Here is a 22,298-nt window from a genome sequence, read left to right as displayed (position 1 = left end):
AGAGCACATTTACTTACAAGTATTTTTGAAGTGTTTCTGTATCGGGTTTATTTCTGCCTTTCTGCTGAGTTCTTTCCATTTTTAAAAAAGATTTCAGTCTGGGGGCACCTGAGTGGCTCAGTCCATAGGGCATTGAACTCTCAATTTCGGCCCAGGTCACGATCTCATGGTTTGTGAGTTTTGAGCCCCTCATTGGGCTCCATGCTGGTGGTGCAGAGCCTGCTTGTGACTCTCTCCCCCTCTCCCTCTTTCTTTGCCTCTTCAGTGCATGCGCTCGCTCTCTCTCTCACTCACTCTATCTCTCTCTCTCAAAATAAACTTAAAAGAAGATTTCAGACTGACTCTTAAATTCTTACATACAGTTTCACATTGGCAAAGACCGCATATTGGGAAAAACCAAACTTCTCTCCTGATTTTTTTTTTTTTTTTTACCATAAATTCAGGATGCAGTTGTTTTCCAAGTGCTTCCATTTTGTGATTAGGCTTAGTATTTTTATTTTTTATAATCTTTAATCTTATTTTTTAAGTAAGCTCAACATGGGGCTTGAACTTACAACCCCACGATCAAGAGTCGCATATTCTACTGTCTGAGCCAGCCAGGCATCCCAGGGTGAATATTTTTAGATACAACTCCCTTGCCCTTAAGTTTGTCCCCAGCACCCTCAACACAAAAAGTGATGTAATTAGGATGCAATCTGTTGCCTGTGGATTTCAAGGGAAATTATTTCCACACAGCTCAGAAGCTTATGGACAAAGTCAAGCTTCCATTTATTTATTTATTTATTTGTTTATTAAAAAAAATTTTTTTTAATTTTTTGTTTATTTATTTTTGAGACAGACAGACAGTGTGAGCAGGGAAGGGGTAGAGAGAAAGGGAGACACAGAATCCAAAGTAGGCTCTAGGCTCTGAGCTGTCAGTACAGAGCCTGACATGGGGCTCAAACTCACGAACCGTGAGACCATGACCTGAGCTGAAGTTGGCCACTTAACTGACTGAGCCACCCAGGTGCCCCCTATTTATTTAAAAATTTTAAAAATATTTTTATTTATTTTTGAGAGAGAGAGAGAGAGAATGAGAGGGGGAGGGGAAGAGAGGGGGAGACACAGAATCAGAAGCAGGTTCCAGGCTCTGAGCTATTAGCACAGAGCCTGACGCAGGACTCGAACTCATGAACTGCAAATTCATGACCTGAGCTGAAGTCAGACACTTAACCGACTGAGCCACCCAGGCACCCCTCAGGCTTCCTTGTAGATTGGGCGAATTTATCAAAAATGACCTGATGAAGTGAGATTCTTACCTTGAGGTTAGAGATTTTGAGTGTGAAACAGTGATGTGAGATTTCTAAAGCAGCTTTGATCTATGAATAAAATGTTACTTCTAATTGTCTTTGAGCTGTTTTAATTTTTTCTTTGAAACTTTAAATGGAATTGACGTCGTGTACACTGTGTCCGGGTGGTTTTCACTTTGAGGGAAAGGAAAGACACGGGTCTTTTCCCATTGTCTGCTGTGTCACGTTTTACTCTGCTGTTTTGTGGGTTCTTGAGACGGAGATTAAAGAGATGGATTCTCCTACCCACGGGGTTTTAGTACAGGTGTTTTCATTTTGTACATTTGACGTTGATTTTCTTCCCGGAGCGCTTAATTTTATGATTGTCCTTAGGAGGAGCTGCCCCTCACAGGACGTATACCAACATTGCTGTCTGATCGGTATGAAAGAGGTCATTTTTCTGGAGCGTTGAAAGAGGATCTCCAGAATCACAAGGTCACATAATGACTTCCTTGGTGATTTTTCAGGTGTACTTTCTATGTGAGTAGAAATGCGTTTTTGCAGTGGGATGAGAGAAAAAACATGAAATTAAATTTAAGGGCAGAAACTTAGAACATCTCCCTTCCATGGTTTGAGAAATGAAGAAAGGCTCAAGCTAGTGTTTTCTCACAATTTAAAAATACTGAGCTCAGACAACTGAAACGATACTGATTCTCAGTGGCAAATTACACTGAAGTTTAAAGACAGCCATGTTCCATTAAGTGGCGTTTTGGAGATGGTCTTTGTGTTTAAAACTATGGCAGATGTTATGGGGCGCTGGGGTGGCTCAGTCTGTTGAGCATCCAACTCTGGCTCAGGTCATGATCTCACGGTTTGTGAGTTTGAGCCCCGCGTCGGGCTCTGTGCTGTCAGCTGGGAGCCTGGAGCCCGCTTCGGAGTCTGTGTCTCTCTCTCTGCCTCTTCACTGCTCGTTCTCTGTCTCTCTCTCTCTAAGATAAATTAAAAAACAGTGAAAACAAACAAACTATGGCAGACATTCTGTTTCTCTTGTGAGTCTTGGGTGACGTCATCATTTCCATTGAGGAGGCAGCATATTGAATCCTTCCCTACTTGGGTGAGGGGTGTAGTCTCCAGGTCTCGGCGTTCTTATCTAAGGAAGGGAGGAAATACCTGTCATTCCCAGGTGCGTTTAAGAAATTGTAAGGCAAGGTATGTAATAGTACTTTGAGCAGCATGAGGCACTCACACACATATTATTCCGGTTTTGCTTCTAGGTAGAGAGGAGCCTGCCCCCGTCACAGTGGAGAGCTCTGCTAACAGAGCAAATGGATTCTAGCAATAGGTAGCTTTGATTTTTCTTCAGGAGGCTCAACCTGCACAGCTGTTCTTGTCCATTCTGGCTTAGCAGCCGTGCAGTGTTGGGGTTCAGCCGGGTGTGCCAGCTTCAGAAGCAGGCGATAAGCGTCACATGAAGCTGGGTGGTCTAGAATGAGTTACTTTCCCTCTCTGAGCCTGTTTTCTCATCTGGAAAATGGGGGTTTAACAGTACCTGCCTCATTGGATTATTGTGAAAAATGAAATGAAAACACATGCATATAGTTTATTTGATGCTGTGCCTGGCTTGAGAGTATTTGATGGTATTTTTTTAATAGTTTTTTTTTTAAGTTTTTTATTTATTTATTAAAATTTTTTTTAGTGTTTATTTATTTTTGAGACAGAGAGAGAGCATGAACGGGGGAGGGTCAGAGAGAGAGGGAGACACAGAATCAGAAGCAGGCTCCAGGCTCTGAGCTGTCAGCACAGAGCCCGACGCGGGGCTCGAACTCACGGACCGTGAGATCATGACCTGAGCCGAAGTCGGATGCTTAACCGACTGAGCCACCCAGGCGCCCCAGTTTTTTATTTATTTTGAGAGACACAGAGAAAGAGTGTGAATGAGGGAGGGGAGAGAGAGAAGGAGAAAGATCTTCCCAAGCAGGCTCCACGCTGTCAGCATGGAGTCCATCTCAGGGCTCTATCTCGCGAACCGCAAGACCATGACCTGAGCCAAAAATCAAGTCAGACTCCTAATTGACTGAGCTCTCCAGGCGTCCCAGTATTTGCTGGTATTACTTGTACAAAAGAGAGATGACAAGGCAGGCACCTGGGTGGCTCAGTCAGTTAAGTGTCTGACTTCGGCTCGGGTCATGATCTCACGGTTCATGAGTTCGAGCCCCATGTAGGGCTCTGTGCTGACAGTTCAGAGCCTGGAGCCTGCTTTGGATTCTGTGTCTCCCTCTCTGTCTGCCCCTCCCCTGCTCGCGCTCTGTCTCTCTGTCTCTCAAAAATAAATAAATGTTTATTTTTCGAGATAGAGACAGAGCGTGAGCTGGGGAGGGGCAGAAAGAGAGGGAAACACAGAGTCTGAAGCAGGCTCCAGGCTCCCAGTCGTCAGCACAGAGCCCGACGTGGGGCTCAAACTCACAAACTTTGAGATCATGACCTGAGCCTAAGTTGGACCCCTAACTGAGCTAACTGACTGAGTCACCCAGGTGCCCGGAGATTTGTTTTCAAGTTGCTTTTAGAACTGGACTATTTGCGGGGCGCCTGGGTGGCTCAGTCGGTTAAGCGTCCGACTTCGGCTCAGGTCATGATCTCGCGGTCCGTGAGTTCGAGCCCCGCGTCGGGCTCTGTGCTGACTGCTCAGAGCCTGGAGCCTGTTTCAGATTCTGTGTCTCCCTCTCTCTCTGACCCTCCCCCGTTCATGCTCTGTCTCTCTCTGTCTCAAAAATAAACGTTAAAAAAAAAAAAAAAGAACTGGACTATTTGCTTGGCCTTCATCCCCCAATCTCCGTGAATTCCAAAGCTTTGTAACAGTCATCAGTCAGACACCACTTACCTAAGAATTACTTCCTGTGTGTGAGGTTCTGGAGAAACAGAAAGAAACACTTGGAAGGATTCTCTGTATTCCACAGAAACTCGGTTAGTCAAAGAGAGATGCAATATTGACTTCTTTTAAAAAACATACAACTAGGGGCGCCTGGGTGGCTCAGTCGATTAAGCATCTGATTTCGGCTCAGGTCATGATCTCGCGGTTCGTGAGTTTGAGCGCCACGTGGGGCTCTGTGCTGACAGCTCAGAGCCTGGAGCCTGCTTTGGATTCTGTGTCTCCCCCTCTCTCTGCCCCTCCCGTGCTCATGCTCTGTCTCTCTCTGTCTCAATAATAAATAAACGTTTAAAAAAAAAAGAATTAAAAAACATACAACGAAACTATACTATAAATGTTTGGCTAAATATACAGCTAAGCTAGCATCTTAATCTTTAGAACTCAAAAAGTACATTGTAATATACCTAAGGAGACATTTTCTAGGATTTCATTCTATGGGATTTTTAAAAATTGGTAGTCATCTTTGGCCAGTTTATATTTCATTTTCCATCTTTGTCGATGCTGCTATTTTTATTTCCTCGTCATCTGCTGTTCTATCAGTTATTGTCCAGTCAGGAAAGTGGAAACTCCACTCTAGCTGCGTCAAGCAGAGAGGGATTTAAATGCGAGAGATCCGTTCCAGAGGTGTTGGAAGGCCTGGAGGAGCAAAATGAGGAAAAGATGGTGTGTGGAGAGAAGCAAAAGGGAGACAGGGGGTCGTTACCCAAAGATGAGGAAGCTAGCTGCCTTTGGGCTGGAACCTCCGACTGGAGAGCTGCTGCCGGAGCTCTTTTGCCGCAGCTCAGCAGGAAGCCAAGAGCCAGCACCCGGCTGAGGATGCGGAGCCTGTGCCGTGTGCCGTGTGCCGTTGTCTGCAGCCCTCCACGGTTGCTTGCTGCTGCAGACAGACCAGAAGCAGGAAGAGTGTTGTCTCCCTCTTCCTGACATCCAGTCTCCCGCTTTTGGCAGAACCTACCTGGAAGCCAGCTGGGAAAGGGGTCTGGGAAATGTGGTTTGCGGGCTTTCAGTTCTGGTGATGCAGAGAAAAGCACAGAAAGCCAAGTGTGGCCGAATGAATGCTATGACTGCTTGGGGATGATGAATATGTCATAGTGGAGATGGGAAGAGGAGGCGGTATTTTAAACTGACAGCATTCAGAAAGGGGAGAGGTGTAATGGGATTCCAGATAAGGGGTCCAGCCTGTGTGGAGGTTTGGAAGCAGGAATGTACAAGGCATTTTCAGGGAACAGTTTATCTGGAGTGTGGAGTTCTTGTCGAAGGATAGTTGGAAGAGGCTGGAAAGGTAGATTGGAGTCAAATTGGGGTGGAGATGTGACAAAGACTATTAAAATTAACACGGAGCACGGTACACAGTGCTTTGGCCTGGGAGAGACCAGTGAGGAAACTGCCCTTAGTCCAGGCTTTGTGATGCAAAGGGCACGGTGAAGGCCGCGACAGTGGAGTTGGGGGGGAACAATCCATCCGATCAGCTTTTTGACTGGCCTAGCTGGCAGTGGGCTGGGGCAGGCCATTGGAGTCAATAACGAATTCTGGTTTTCTGCATCATTTGAATGTCTTGATTACTTTATATCTTTGAAGGTTCTTGCTCTTTCTTTGTATGCTTTTACCTCTTCCTGGGATGATTCCTTGGTAAGACTCATTGTTGTTATTAGGATATCTCTTTAAGTGGCACTAAATTCACTCTAATCATAAACCGTGTATTTGAAGTCTTTGTAACTTCTGCAGGCACCTTTGATAACTTGAGGTAACACTTTTATTTCTTGGGTACACCTTTCTGGCTTTTTTTCTGGTTCGTTTATTGTTTTGGTTTGGTTTGTGGGTTTTGTGGGGTTTTTTTCTTTTTTCTTTAGAAACTGATTCACTTGGGGTACCTGAGTGGCTCAGTTGGTTGAGTGTCCGACTTTGGCTCAGGTCATGATCTTGCAGTTTGTGACTTCGAGCCCCACATCAGGTTCGCGGCTGTCAGCCTGTGGGCGCAAAGCCCGCTTCAGTTTCTGTCCCCCGCTCTCCCTGACCCTCCCCTGCTTGCATTCTCTCAAAGATAAATATTAAAAAAAAAAATATATAGAAACTGATTCACTTATCCCATTTATTTAGCAGGTAATTATTGAGCCAGGCATTATGTTCAGTGCTGAGGTTGGATGGAGAGCAGAATAGATAAGACAATAGAGGGGCACCTGGGTGGCTCAGTTGGTTATGCATCCAATTTCAGCTCAGGTCATGGTCTCACGGTTGGTGAGTTCGAGCCCTGCATCGGGTTCTGCATTGACAGTGCAGAGCCTGCTTCGAATCCTCTCTCTTCCTCTCTTTCTGCCCCTCCTCAGCTGGTGTACTCTCTCTCTCAAAAATAAACATTAAGAAAAAACAAGATAAGACATTAGATCCCCATCTTGGAGTTCACAATTTAACAAGAAACATGTGAAAAGAAAACTATTATTCGTCCCTAGAGCCTTTGCAGTTAGGTTTATTCTGCCTGGAACGGTCCTTCCAGAGCCCACATTATTTAACTCCCTCACTTTTTTGTTTTCTGATTCTGTTTCCCCTTGGTAGAGTGTGAGCAAGGATCTTTGTCTCTTTTGTTCATTGCTGTATCCCCAGTGTGTAGGACAGTGCCTGGCACAATCGTAGGTAATTCATAAAAATACTTCAGTAATTTTTTGTTGAATGGTTGAATGAGAATAAATAAGTGGGGCATCCAGGGAACTGAAGGAAGGCCACAGTAGCTAGAGTCTAGTGAGAAAAAGGTACAGTGGTGGAGATGAGATCACATTTGGGGACGTATAAGAATTTGAGGTTTTAGTAGAAGGGCAGAGAGGCTCGGAGGGGTTTTAAGCAGGGGATTGACAAGATCAGAGATGTACTTCAAAAAGATAATTTGCTGTTCTACAGAGTGTGGTTTGCGGAAAGCAAGAGCAGATGTGGGAAGGAACACTTGAGGCTGTGGGCATCCAGGTGATCTAGCTTCCCTGGCAGCAGATAGATTCTCTCTCTCAGCTGTTGAGTTTGAGTGTACATTCCAGCGGTAGGGATTGATCGTTATCAGCCTGATTATAATTGTGTGCACTTAGGTTGTCATTAGCCCCCAGAGACCTACCTGTCTCCTTGAAGAACATTATTGTCCAGTGATCCTGCTGACGGATGAAAGCTGTCAAGATAGCTTGGCTCTGAGATGCCATTTAACTAGTTTCTATCTGTGTGTGCCTCCCCCGCCCTCCCCACCTGCAAGATTTAATGACCTAGTTAGAGAGAAAGTCCAGGTCTCTTGGCTACTCTCCAAATGTTCTACCACTAAAATGCTAATGTTACCTTTCTCAGAATTCTTCCGAATCATTTGCTGGCACCGTAAGTGCCAGGGTTTTTAAACTCTGATTTTGTCACTTTTCAGACTGTTTGCGCTGGTACTTTTCACTGTAGGCGCTTGAGTTGCTTTGGTAACTTGAAGAAGGCCTTTTCACTTGCCTTTGCTTTTCAAAATGGGAGTAGCCTGTGACAGGAATGTTTCTGCCTCTTGACATGTTAGTTGGCATAGTTGGAGAGGCAGCCCTTAATAAAGGTCACTTTGGAAGAATATTAGTTGGTTACTTACCATTCTTGGCATTCTTATAGAATGATACAGGTTTATGGCCTTTTTATTAAGTTCTTAAAATTGAATGGTCTTTAATTAGCAGCAAGCATATATAAAACTTAGTGACTCCAGACAACACTGGCCTTACTGTATTGGATTATAGAGCGAGGCTTGCGCTCGTAGGAATATGGGTTTTGGAGGGGGGACGGAGAAGGGGCGTGCGAAGGCTGTATTGAACACGTTCCAGCTCTGTCCGTGCCATCTGCTCATTGCAACCTTAACAGTGTGGAATGTGGACGTACAGCTTTCAAGCTCAGTTGCCTTTTGATTGCTCCTGACTAGGCTTTTAGCGCTCATGATTTAACTGGTTGAGTTGGGCTTTCTGTTCCATAGTCAATATGGAAAATGGAGTCAGTAGCCCAGTTTTTGAACTCATGTAATCGTAAGACTTGACAAGCCACGATACATAGATTGTAATTGCTGTCTTTGAAACGGCCCACTCCAGTAAGACAGTGGAGGAATATATAAATTCAAGGACTGACAAGTTAACACGAAACAACCCCACCCTTTCCAAAAAGAAGAAGAAGAAGAAGAAGAAGAAGAAGAAGAAGAAGAAGAAGAAGAAGAAGAAGAAGAAGAAAAGAAACAACAGTGAGAGAAACCCCACCTTACTGTGTACGATTCTTCACTGGGCAAAAGGGCTCAGGCAGGTGTGGATCATCTCTTCATCCAAGTGTACCCTAGAATGTCCTTGCTGGAGAAGACTGAAAGAGGGGTTGGTGTTTTGGATAGGGCACTTCGGTGCAGATAAGTTATATAAGTTTATTTACATGCTGACACCTGCACTCTTGAGGGGTTTGATTGCCAGAGGGATTGTCCTTTTAGGGACAGCAAAATGAAACCCCTTTATGGGCTCTCTTACACAGTGGCTCCTCTGGGCAGAAAGTCAAAATAGCGGATGCAGGAGCAGGGGAGCGGTCCAAGGAGTTGGGGAGATGTGTGCAGAAGTGAAGGAGCTGAGTTGAATCATGTTTGCTCATCACCAAATCTCCTCTTCCTCCTGCAGACCGTAGTAGTCACATTAGCCATGAGATGACAATTTTCATTTAAGATTTTAACATAGTCGATGCTGTGGGTAGTCAAAATCAGTCTGTTGATAAGGTTTTATAATGGTGGTGTACTTTCCTATTCCATTCTTTCTAATGTGAGTTAGAAATCAGAGTAGCTATTTGTTGTACTTTGATTTTAAGACTTTACAAAGAATGTACCTGCGATATGTTCTTAGGATCATGTGTAACCTGGAGACTGGAAGTTGAGGTCACTAGACCCTCAGTGGGTTTATGTCGGGAAGAAATAGGGCAGGCATTCTATGCGTATATAACTGAGAAGGGTATGCTGTTACCCAAAGTGAGTGTATTTTTGAGAATTTTAACTCAGACCTGGTTTCCTGAACAGCAGCCAAACACATGAGGTCAAGGTGATTTCCTCTAGTAGGACAGCTGTCATGGAAGGGTAGGCCGGACCTGTTTTCCTTCTTAAGTCTGAGGGCTGAAGTAGTGATAAGAGGTGACTCATTGATCTTCATGAAAATTACTGGCTGAGGACTTTCAAGGAATGGTGGTTGATAAGGAGGAACTAGTTACTATTCTGGTCTGTTATCTAAGGGAAAATCATGTAGCTAGCATTTTTTAGAAAATGCCATTTAGTAAGTTGCTTACATGATCACAAGTGTTTTCTTAGTTATTTTTGGACTCCCCAACAGGACGTGTTTTATAGTTTGAAATTTATCTTGAAGTAATGGGTGGTAGTTAGGTACTGTGCAGAACACGTAGCAGAACCTGGTGAAAATACACACATGGTGAAGGGCGGAGATAGTGACTGTAATACGTGGTAACTGGCCAAATGTCACTCCTTTTTGCCCCCTTTCCCTTTTGATTTTATGATCTTCATTAATCTTACCATCTCACGGCAGAGAGGGGTGTGTGGAAACCACTCTGGGGCGGGAGCTGGAGGTGGGAGAGAGGCCCTGCTTAGTTCGAGCACAGGTCTGACAGCGGCTTGTGTCCTTTCTCCTCCTCCTTCCTTTCTCCTCTCTCCTCTTCCTTTCTCCTCCTCAGCTTCCGCATCTGTTACCTGAAGGAGTTGGCTGTCAGCTTTCCCCAGCTCTGCCTTCCAGGGGCTTTTCATTTGGAGAAACAGATCCGTTCATCTAGAAGTCCTTTTAAATTTGTTAATCCCAAGAAGAATCCTAGGAATTTTTTGCAAAGTGGCCAGTTTTCTTCAGATTTTGCTTCTTATTTATCTGCCCTCTCCCTTTGGCAGACTCCCTTGACAGTGAGACACAGGGTCATTGGTTTAAGTATGGGAAGGAAATTATGGCCTTGAGCACAGTCAGAAAGAATCTGGCTCTCAGGCGCTTCCTGTGAGCCACCACTAAATTACAAAGACTGGGCCCTGACAAGGCTTTTCAAAGGGGCATCTTACACCACCACTGTGTCAGCGTTTCCATCGTGAGCAGTTGTTTTTCACAGTGCTTATTATGACCAGGTTCGAAGTGGCCTTTACACGGGAAGCATTTACCCACTGGGTGAGGGTAAAATAGCAGACAGATTTGGAGGGAGGATGAGGGTGTACGGATTGCTCTCAGAATTCCCCTTTTCGACCCAGACCTGACCACGCCATTCTTGTCCAGCATCCTGGGGCTTCCTCGGAATGAAGTCCAGACTCTCCTTAGTGTAACTGTGTCCTCCGCAGATTTGCCCCTGACCTCTCCTGCCGTCCATGTCTCAGGTAGGCGGGGACAGCACGATACAGTAGGAAGACAGGACCTGGGGGGCAAAGGAGTGGGGCATTGTCAGAGGAGGCCTGGATTCTGGACGAGTTCCATTTCTAACTGAGTTGTTTCTTTTTCCTTGATCTCAGTAGTCACTAATCGGGATGAGTTTCCTGAATGAGGGGAAGAAAAGAAGGGGTTGGGGGGATGGATCAGGAGGCTCTTTTTGACTCTCTTGTCTCTTGGCAAAATCTTGGGAATCAGACCACCAAATGTCTGATCGTTAAATGGCTTTTCAAACCATGAAGTTTTTTGAGCTTTTAAAAAAACCCATAGAGAGGGGCATCGGGGTGGCCCAGTTGGTTAAGCATCCATCTTTGGCTCAGGTCACCATCTCACGGTTTGTGAGTTTGAGCTCTGCATTGGGGCTCCATGCTGACAGTGCAGAGCCTGCTTCGGACTCTTGCTCTCCCCCTTTCTCTCTGCCATCCCCCACTCGTGCTTTCTCTGTCAAATAAATAAAAAAATTTTTTTAAAATTATTCTTAAAAAAAAAACATAGAACTTTTAAAAAGTTTGTTTTATGGGGGCGTCTGGGTGGCTCCGTCAGTTGAGTGTCCGACTTCAGCTCAGGTCATGATCTCGCGGTCCGTGGGTTCGAGCCCCGCGTCGGGCTCTGTGCTGAAGAGCTCCGAGCCTGGAGCCTGCTTCAGGTTCTTTGTCTCCCTCTCTCTCTGCTCATCCCCCACTTGCACCTCTGTCTCTCTCTCTGTCTCTCAAAGGTAAATAAACATTAAAACAAAATAAAAAAGAATTGTTTTACGTGGGATCCCAACGTATAAAACAGATCAAATTGAGTTGTTCTGTTTTAAGGCTGGAAGGTCTGATGTGCCACCCGTTCAGCCTTCTGCACAGCCCTGCAGAACTGCCGGTTACATCCAGGGCTCTCCGGGGCACTGCTTCTCAACACTCCTCGCTGGCTCCCGTGAGGATTGGAGTCACCTGTTTGACGTGATCCCGGGCGGAGGCCTCGTGTAGAAGGGGGCGAGTATTGCAGTGCTTGCTCGTGTTGGTCGAGCACAGGGTTGTGGCAGTACAGGGCCGGCTCGACCTGCGAGCCGTGTGAGGTACCCGTGCCACTTCACTTCTCTGATGGCGTGCTTTTACAGAAGTGTACAGAGAAGTGTGTAAAGCCTGCACAGTGTGAACAATTGCGAAATGACTTGCCGTGTAAGCAGCCCGAGTCAAGGAATAAAACAGAAGCTTCACTTGTACCCTTTTCCCGCCATATCCCCTTTCCTAGCCTCAAAGTAGGGACCTGAAGTACGCTTTTCAGATATTGAGGCGATAAGTACTTGAACAGGAAATAATGTTTTCCGTAATAACTTTTTGTTAATAGTGCCAACGTGTAACATCGTTTCATTCAGAAAATCCACTTTGCTTTACACGTATCAACTCAAATATTCATCCCTTCTAGAAGACAGGGATACACACCTCAATGTAGCAGGTCTTCAAATACGATTAATTGAGCTTAGGACCCAATTTTGGGCTGATTCCAGGCCCTTTTGCGTGTTTTTTCTTGCACGTGTTAATTTTTTTCATCTCTCTCAGACATCTGTTTTTAGCTTCGTTTGAAATAAGGCAAATGTGTGAGTAAATGTGGAGACCGGCAAGTAGAAAAGATGGCTATGAGTGTGGATTTTGCTGGTGTGACCCTAAGTTAGTTCTTTAATCTGTGGATCCAGATTGTTCCAAAGGAACAATTCAGATATAGAAGTTGACTCTGTTTCTTCTGTCTCTTTGTGACCCTTGTCCTTATCTTCAGTACAGGTGCTTTAGGTAAAATAAAACCATTCTTTTTTGAAAAGTTTATGCATGTGGCCTGGCTTTTATTACTTACAGTAGCCTGTTTTACGACTGACAATTTATAGAAAAATTCAAACAAGGAGTGAAGAATAATTAGAAATAATGGGCTGAAATCCTCATGTCCTCTTAGAATGCCATCAGGGGAATAGAATAACAAGGCTTACTGTTGGACTTGAAAAGAAGCTGACCTGTTTTCCCCAATTTGACAGAAATGCCTGTTTCTTCAGCACTGTCCTCTGTTGGCAAGGCACATTTGGCTGGATGGTGCCTCCATTCTCACACATTCAGAGAAACGTTTATGGAGAGGATCATTTACAAAATTTTTCTAGTTTAAAGCAAAAACAAAAACACCGGAATAGCTTAGATCGTAAGTGCTCAGAAGCAACTGCTGAAATAATAATACAGGTTTTCTTTACCATTTCAAAAAGTGTAGAATTGATCTGAAAACCAGGAAATTCAAAGGTAAGACTTGGCTGTGTTTTTGTTTCTTGGTCTCCTAAGAATCTCAGCTCACTGCATTTAATGCTAAGTAGGCTGTGATCCTAAGACTTATTGGACTGCATTGGCCTTGGTTTTGAGTTTCCTTTGGCTTGGGATATTTTTACAGCTTATCGAGAAATCCTGTTTTGTTGTTGTTGTTGTTGTTCTTGGTATAGGTAACGCAGGGAAATCCTGCTGCATCAGTGAAAAAGATTTCTCAGCCTTTGGTTTTGTCTTTGTTTATAGTTGCTTTGATCAGATAGCTTGATTAGAACTCTAGAGCTACCTGGTAGAAACCTGCTGAGGATAAAGTTTAAGGAAGTGCTTCTGCTGAAAGCAGCCCCTTTCATTCGTCAGGGGAAGTTGATTTCATCCTGTGAATAGCTTGCCTTAGAAATTTTATTTCTTTGGGACCTGCGCATAGAGTTCTACACACCTCAGAGCATGAGAACTGTGTCAGGGTGAAAAATGGGCTGGTTGGTTTCTTCAGTGCGGGCTGGCGAGGATGGTAAGATAGTGGCATAGTTTTTTTACCCTGGAATTCAGATTTGATTTGATGTGATTTTTTTTTTTTTTTTTTTTTTTTAAAGTAATCTCTACACCCAACGCGGGGCTCAAACTCAACAACCTCAACGTGATCGAGGGTCATGTGCTCTGCCGACTGAGTTAGTCAGGTGCCCCTGCCCTGGAATTTAGAGGTAACTTTCTTTACTAGGGCTTGGGGAGAAAATGAATCGAGAGGAGCAGGAAGAGACATTTGCCAAAATTACAAATGGAATGGAAGAGAATCTTTCATAGCTGCTCTTTTAAAAATTAACTTTAGGCCAGGTTGTTTTACAAACAGACATCCAAGATACCAGTGCTTTAAAACTGCTTTTGGTTTTTCTCACTGGCTCTCTGGAGAGTGCTGTCCATTGAGTTTGCATAGGGCATAGTGAGAGCTGAATGCCGGTACATATCCAGTGTCCAAGAATAGCCCGTCTGTTGCATGAGATTACATGTTTCAAGACCAGATGGTTAAACACTTAAATCAGTCTTTCCAAAGATCCAGATGACCCATTTCAGAGATTTCCTGTAGCCAGAGCCCTGGGGATGTAGTGAGATTCCGTGGTTATGAGGAAATCCTCCCTCCCACATTAAACAGAAGTAGGTGTGTGTAGCCTGTAGTAGTGGGGCAACCTCCAGTACTCTTCTGGGCAAATATTTCCTCTTTGCTGCCTTTGTAAATCTATATTTTCTGTCCCCTTCCCCATTTTATTATTTTAATTTGCGTTAAACTGAATAGAAGTAGAATTTGCCATATTCAAATGGAGTTTTCTTTCAAGTTAGGAGATCAGCTCCTTAGACTGATCAACTCCTTAGACGGTGCTAGTTTGTCAGACGAGGAGTTTAAAGTAGTAGTGTTCCCAATAATAAATAACGTTGGTGGGATCAAAGATTGTCATATTCGATTCGCACAAGTAAAAATAGTCTGTTCCTAGGCTGAGTCCTTGCTGCCCTTCTCGCTTTCTACCGCCCATGAACACTGTTCCAGTCAGTCTGTCCCAAAACGTGTCCGGTGCTTTGCCGTTTTGGTCACCATTATTCTTGCCCTTTCACGTCTTTAGAGCGCCTGGGTCATCCCTCCAAGCCCTGCCAGTCTTTTGTGTACCAATTCAAATTTCACTTCTGCTCTGACCCCTCGAGATCTGAATGAGCTCCTCTTCCTCTGGATCCCAGGAAATGGTCTGTGCCCTTTTTTGTCTTGTGGTTAAGTTTTTGTTTTTGTTTTTCTAAGTAAAATATTATATGTGAAGTAAATTAGAAGATTCTCATCAGCAAGGACAGTGCCCCATTTCTTCTTTGTTTCTTCACATTGTCTTAGCTTTCTAAACAAGCGATTTGATTGGTTCAGTTCTCAGGTCTAAAGATTAGAGACTATAGAGTAATAGAAAAATGGTTAACCCATTTGAAATATTGTGAAGGAAGGAGGAGAGACTTTAGCTGCTGTCACTGGGGCCATCAAGTGGCTACCTTTCTCTTTTATTCAGTATCGGAGGCTGTTTTGTGCTTGTTGAGTTTGATGTAGTCATTTCCTACGACACTCTTCATGTGGTAAAGAGATGAGCAGAATTAAGGGTATTGCTTCGCATTCCAGCAAAACTCAACAGAGGAAACGAAGGCTCCCTCTGTCAGTCAGGTTCATAAAGGTTGTAATTCCTATGTATAGCTGAATAACCGTGTCACATCATTTGTGCACATCTCTAACTTTAAGGTTCTGTTGGGGCGCCTGGGTGGCGCAGTCGGTTAAGCGTCCGACTTCAGCCAGGTCACGATCTCGCGGTCCGTGAGTTCGAGCCCCGCGTCAGGCTCTGGGCTGATGATGGCTCGGAGCCTGGAGCCTGTTTCTGATTCTGTGTCTCCCTCTCTCTCTGCCCCTCCCCCGTTCATGCTCTGTCTCTCTCTGTCCCAAAAATAAATAAAAAACGTTGAAAAAAAAAAATTAAGGTTCTGTAAGTTTATCTGGATTTCACAGATAATTGAATTGGTTGAATGAGGACCTTGGACTTCACTTCTCACTTTTCTTCTGTGAGTTATGTAAAGTTTTTAAAGGAAAAACAAAAACCTTCAGAGAATTCACTCTACATTTATTAATATAAAAATGGAAACCTTTGGGTTTTTATTTTTTATTTTTTTATTTTTTTTAATTTTTTTTTAACGTTTTATTTATTTTTGAGACAGAGGGAGACACAGCATGAACGGGGGAGGGGCAGAGAGAGAGGGAGACACAGAATGGGAAGCAGGCTCCAGGCTCTGAGCCATCAGCCCAGAGCCCGACGCGGGGCTCGAACTCACAGACCGTGAGATCGTGACCTGAGCCGAAGTCGGACGCCCAACCGACTGAGCCACCCAGGCGCCCCTTTTTTTTAATGAAATGTTTTTTTTTTTTTTTTAATGCTTATTTATTTTTGAGAATGAACACACACACATGAGCAGGGAAGGGGCAGTGAGAGGGGGGACAGATGATCAAAGTGGGCTCTCTGTTGACAGTAGACAGCCCAATGTGGGGCTCGAACTCATGAACCTTGAGATCATGATCTGAGCTGAAGTAGGAGGCTTAACTGACTGAGCCACCCAGGTGCCCCCCCTTTGGGTTTTTAAAGACTATCTTGTTTCTCAATCATTTTATCTTATTTTATCATGATACATATGTACTCTTTTTTTAAATAAACTTTATTTTATTTATTTTTTTATTAAAATTTTTTTAATGTTTATTTTTGAGAGAGAGAGAGCGAGAGCACAAGCGTGAGTGGGGGAGGGGCAGAGAGAAAGGGAGGCACAGAATCCAAAGCAGGCTCCGGGCTCTGAGCTGTCAGCACAGAGCCCGACGTGGGGCTCCAACTCCCCAACCACGAGATCATGACCCAAGCCAAAGCCTGACGCTTAACCCACTGAGCCACCCAGGCACTCCTGTATGTATTCCTTAATCCCTATCCCCTATTTCCCCTGTCCCCCACCCCCCACTTCCTTTCTGGTAATTTTCAGTTTGTTCTCTAGTTAGAGTCTGTTTCTTGGTTTCTCTCTCTCTTTTTTTCCCTTTGCTCTTTTGTTTCTTAAATTCCACATGAGTTGAGGTCATGTGGTGTTTGTCTTTCTCTGACTTATTTCGCTTAGCATTATAGCTCTATCCGTGTTGTTGCAAATGGAAAATTTCATTCTTTTTTATGACTAAATAATATTCCATTATGTGTTTATACCACATCTTCTTTATTCATTCATCTATTGATGGACACTTGGGCTGTTTCCATAATTTGGCTATTGTTAATAATGCTGTGATAAACATGGGGTGCATGTATCCCTTGAATTAGTGTTTTTGTGTTTTTCAGTAAGTGTCCAGTAGTGTGATTCCTAGATTATAGAGTAGTTCTATTTTTAATTTTTTGAAGAACCTCCATACTGTTTTCCACAGTAGCTATACCAGTTTGCATTCCCACTAACCGTATAAGAGGGTTTCTTTTTCTCCACATCCTTGCTAACACTGGTCTCGTGTTTTTGATTTTAGCCATTCTGACAGGTGTGAATTGATTCTCTCATTGAAAGACCATCTTGTGGGGCACCTGGGTGGCTCATTCGGTTGAATGTCTGACTTTGGCTCAGGTCATGATCTCATGGTTCATGGGTTCGAGCCCCACGTTGGGCTCTGTGCTGACAGCTCAGAGCCTGGAGCCTGCTTCAGAGTCTCTGTCTCCCTCTCTCTCTCTGCCCCTCCCCTGTTCATGTTTTGTCTCTCTCTCTCTCTCTCTCTCTCTCTCTCTCTCAAAAATAAATAATTAAAAATTTTTTCTTTTAAAAAAAGACCATCTTGTTTAAGTTTGGTGGTTCAGTAGACCATAGAGTTGTGTTTTCTTCTTACTGGAGCTTTTATATTCCATCCTTCCTGGTTCATTTGGAAAATCTGTTCCTCTAGAAAATTCTCCTTTTGGAGTCTCTCTCACAAGAAAAATGTTTTCCAGTTAGATCCCCCCTTTTGCATTTCCTCTCTCCCATAGATAAGAGTCTTGTATCTACTTAATGCAGATCTTTTAACCAGCTGCTGATGGTATTCATAGCTTTGAAAACTTATTCAGAAATTTAAGGTGGTGAGAAGTATGAGGTATTAAGGAGGTTTAGAAAATGCTCTTTGCCTTGTTAGTTACAATGCATATTTCCATTCCCTTCCTCTATTGGGATTAAGAAAAATTATAGTACCAAGTATTTTACTTCCTTTTTGCTAGCAACTCCCTATGAAATTATTTCTTTGCTTTATTATCATGTAATATTATATAATTACCGTATAATATTATAGTATTGTTAGTTTGGTGTGGTATTCTATACGTGGTTGTTTGAAACCAAATGCATCTTCAGAATTTGACTATTCTCAGAGATAGAGACAGTAGTTTTGGTTATGGGTAATAGTGGTGGATCTGTGTCTTAGGGGACATTCCAGATCACAGAGCCCAGAAACCTTTCCTCTTGGGGGTAAGACGGGAGGTGGGGGGGACGCGTGTTGATGGAGCTGTTGACAGGATGAACTTTAGCAGTCATAGTAATGCTGGATCACAGTGGCATTTCTGTGTCCTTTGAAATGTGTACTGTCTTGGGAATGTTGCCACTTCTTGCCCTAAGTTTTGTAGAGGTGGTAAAAAAGAAAACACCCCCCTACCTTCCAGTTGAGACACTGTTTGGGGAGCTGGTATAGTGGTTAAACAAGTCAAGTAAGTAACTCCGGAAGTCTGGTGGCTGGTTCTGAAAGAGCTCTCAGTTGTTTGCGTTATGTTGTAGTGCTGCATATATTTGTAACAAAAACTGAAGATGTTCCTGAAGTGTTTTACTTTTTGAAAAAAAAATTTTTCTTTAACATTTATTCATTTTTGAGATTGAGAGAGGCAGAGCATGAGCAGGAGAGGGGTAGAGAGAGACACACAGAATCTGAAGCAGGCTCCAGGCTCTGAGCTGTCAGCACAGAGCCCGATGCGGGGCTCAAACTCACAGACTGTGAGATCACGACCTGCGCTGAAGTCGGACGCCCGACCGACTGAGCCACCCAGGTGCCCCTGAAGTATTTTCCTTTTTGAAGGAGTTGACTTGTGGTGTAAAACTACTAAATATTAGGGTTTAGTTTTTCTAATACAACTAGCTGTCTAAAGCTTGAAGATAGAAGTCGTTTCAGTTTAAAGAATACTTTCTCCCCCTCTGCTGTAACTCTTCAGTTTTCAAAGGACTAATACTGGCAAATTATTAGAATGGACATTTGGATTTTGCCGTTTGAGGAGTTTGGTGGCCCGCTAAGAACACCGGTTCCTATCAGATGTAAACTAAAGATATTGCAAAGTCTCGGACATGCCCCATCTTCTACTTTCTCTTTCTTTGTGGCCTTAAGATCATTAAATTTAGTGACTCAGCTAATTTTTTTTTAATCCACCTCTTGGAAAAGTTGAACGTGTTTGTGACCAAGCACTTCGAGCTATTTCCTTTAAACCAAGTGTTTGCAGCGTTCTTAGATTTATAACAGTCTTTGTTTACCGTGTAATTCAGTCCAATTGAGGAACTAGTAAAACTGCATTATCCGGACATCAAAGACAAGGCATGTAAGAAGAGTGTGCTTCTACCGGGGAACCTATTCGATTTCTACCAAGTGGAAAGTTACCAGGTGTCCCCAAATTAACCATTCCTTTGCCAGCTGATTCTCATTGTTTGGTAGCTTTTTTAGTGTAGTCAGCAGCATTCTGGGTTTAAAATATGAGTTGCTACGTTCTTGAGAGTCGAGAGTTGTTGCTTTCTGTCTTTAGCGTCCTTCAGATAGCGGAGACGTTGACTTGCATGGGCGGCACAGAATATCATGCGCTGAAGAAACTGACCAAACAAGGTTTGGAGAATACATTTTAGCTTAGTTCAAAGTTGAGCTGCCGTCTCTATTTCTTGAGGTTCAAGAGCAGGTTTGGTGTTTTGTTTTCCTGGGATTTCTGTGAAGAGAGAGCTTATTCGACCCACTTTACAGAGAATAAGGGGGATGACTTGCCAGCTGCGTGCAGCAGTCACTCGAAGTGGGACCCCGTCACCAAGTTGCATTTCAGGATTGATCAAGTAGGTGGCCTTGAGTCCTGCCAGACTCTGGGATGGGGAATTGACGGAGAAGGGCTCTGTGATAGGAGCACCCCTGACTTACACTTTCATCAGCATTCCTATCTGAGGCTCTGTCAAACCTGAGTCTCCCGAGAGGTGGAAACAAAATTGTGTATATGTGTACTACGAGTAATAAGCAAAAGCACTGTGATTTCGTATGAATCTTTGCTATTTGGGTGTTTCAGAGGATGTGTGTAAACATCTTACGATTTTACCTAAGGAAGCAGTCGCCTGGGGAAGTGGAGGATGGGGTCCATCTTTCACATGGATGTCTGCTTATTTCTGCTGAAATCTGGACCTTGGCTTCTTTAGGAGCATGCCATTAGGTTATCTGGAGGTGATTGCTTATGATCATTGAGATTTCCGTCTTGACAATGGTCAAATCATTTTTACATACCACACGTAGGCACGTTTTGTTTCCACGGAGGGTTGGGCTTTCTCGGTTATCGAGGGAAGATAATGGATGTTTGGGAAAGGTCTGTGACCTTTTGAGGTTATCATCATAGGGGACAACTTTCCTCTCTCATTCATCAACCCCCTCTTCTTAGAATAAAGTATGATGATGTGACTTCCCGTGGCATCTCTTAGGAGAAAGGCTCACAAAAATATATTCAGGTTGTGGAGATGCTGGGTTCCTACCAGCCATGACCGAGATTCAAAAGAAAATTGTTCTCTTTATTTTATTTTAATTAATTAATTAATTTATTTATTTATTTATTTTAACGTTTATTTATTTTTGAGACAGAGGGAGACAGAGCATGAACGGGGGAGGGTCAGAGAGAGAGGGAGACACAGAATCTGAAACAGGCTCCGGGCTCCGAGCTGTCAGCACAGAGCCCGATGCGGGGCTCGAACTCACGGACCGCGAGATCGTGACCTGAGCCGAAGTCGGCCGCTTAACCGACTGAGCCACCCAGGCGCCCCTGTTCTCTTTATTTTAAACTGAGTTATCTCAGGAGACTGTTCATTTGGCTACACGTTCGGCCGTCGCGTGGTCATATTTGCACGCATGAGTAGACTGCAGTGCAGTATAAGCAGTAGTAGCCGGAAGACCATTTATGTGGAGACAGCCGAGGCCTATGTATTTGATTTCTGTTAACCAGGAGGTTGCTAAAGACATCATAAGATATTCTCATAACGTTTCATTACTTCACCTCTTCATACTTTAGGTCCTTTAAGGTGCCACTTTTCAGCCACGTTCTGTGGTTCCCCATAGCCTTCGGGAAAGACTGCAGACTCTTTGAAAGAGGTTTAATCTGATTTCTGCTTCTAATGCGTCTCACCCATCCGCTCCCCACACACACTCGAGGGGCCGTGCCTTTTTCTGCGGAGAGGAGTCTCCGTGTTTCTTTCACCTACTTCAGGTTTCTCCTGAGGTGGAACTTCCTCCAGAAAGGCCTTCCTCAATCAAAACACTGGGTGTAATATGCCCTCATAGTCATTCCCTGACTCATTCCTTCAGTAAATCTTCGTGTCAAGCACCGTGTCATAGGCTGAGGATACAGAAGTAAACGAGAAGGGGTGGACCTTGTCCTCACAAAGCTTATTCTGTTCTCGTCAAGGAAACCACCCAATATTCACACCTTTTTAAAAATGCTTTTTATTTGGAAACAATCACAAATTTATAGAAAGTTGCAAAAAAATTAAAATGGCACAAAGGAATATCTTATCCAGATTTACCTGTTGTTAACATTTTACCGCATGCGCATTCTTTCTTTCAACGTATATACGTATTTTTTTCTGGACCAGTCACACACATTATGGTCTTTTCCCCCCCAAATACTTCAGTGTGTATTTTATAAGAGTAGGCCTATTCGCTTACATGGTAGTTACCTTCCTAAATTGACATTGATCAAATACTTCTGTATAATATTCCGTTCAGAGTCCAGGGTTGTTAAATGACTTAATAATGTCCTGTATTTCCCATTCTGGTGCAGAATCCATTCTAGGTTCAAACAATTGCATTTAGTTATGATGTCTCTTTAGCTTCTCTTGATCTAGAATGTTTACATAGCCATTCTTTGTCTTTTATGACATGGATACTTTTTGAGAAGTATAGGGTGTGTACCACTTCCCCCCGCCCAACCCCCATAATAGAATCTTGCTCGTTTTTTGTTTATCCGATGTTTCCTTGTGATTCGGTTGAGGGAATACATTCTAGGTCATCACACCGCTTAGTAATGTGTCCTCGTGGGGGTACCACATCTGGAGGCCCATGATGTCCTTCCGTCCCTCTTTGGTGGTGATAATTTTCATTACCCAAAGTGTTAACCCAGGGTGCCTGGGTGGCTCAGTTGGTTAAGCGTCCGACTCGCAGTTCATTAGTTCAAGCCCCGCGTCGGATTCTGTACTGACAGCCCGGAGCCTGGGACCTGCTTCGGATTCTGTGTCTCCCTCTCTCTCTCTGTTCTTCCCCCACTTGCACTCTGTCTCTCTTTCAAAAATAAATAAAGATTAAAAAAAAAATTTAAAAACAAAGTGTTAAGCCAGTTTCTTTACTGTATAATTAGTGGTTTTTGGTACCTCTTCCCTCTGCAGCTGATAAGTAGCATATCAGGAGGCACCTCAGGTCTGTGCAGATATCCTGATTCTCATCAAAATCTTCCCCCTAGATGGGGTATCAAGGGATGATTCTTGTCTGATCCAGTAGTATGAACTCAGGTTTCTGTTTTTGGCAGTGGGTTATAATCCATTACTGTCTTTAATTATTTTGGTGCTCAAATTGTTTCAGATTTGACCAGTGGGATCCCCTTCAAGTGGGCTCCTGTGTCTGTGAGGT

The 22,298-nt window shown here is 43.7% G+C and overlaps 1 protein-coding gene across 2 annotated transcripts in view; it reads left to right on the top strand.

Annotated features, from left to right (window-relative positions):
* Window positions 1-22,298, top strand: part of ARHGAP35 (Rho GTPase activating protein 35) — a 120,750-nt gene that overhangs the window by 22,185 nt on the left and 76,267 nt on the right. The window lies entirely within an intron of this gene.

This window comes from Panthera leo, chromosome E2 (genome assembly GCF_018350215.1).
Source record: "Panthera leo isolate Ple1 chromosome E2, P.leo_Ple1_pat1.1, whole genome shotgun sequence".
Lineage (NCBI taxonomy): Eukaryota > Metazoa > Chordata > Mammalia > Carnivora > Felidae > Panthera > Panthera leo.
The sequence above is the reverse complement of the archived record's forward strand: the minus strand, read 5'-3'. Positions and strand labels throughout refer to the sequence as shown.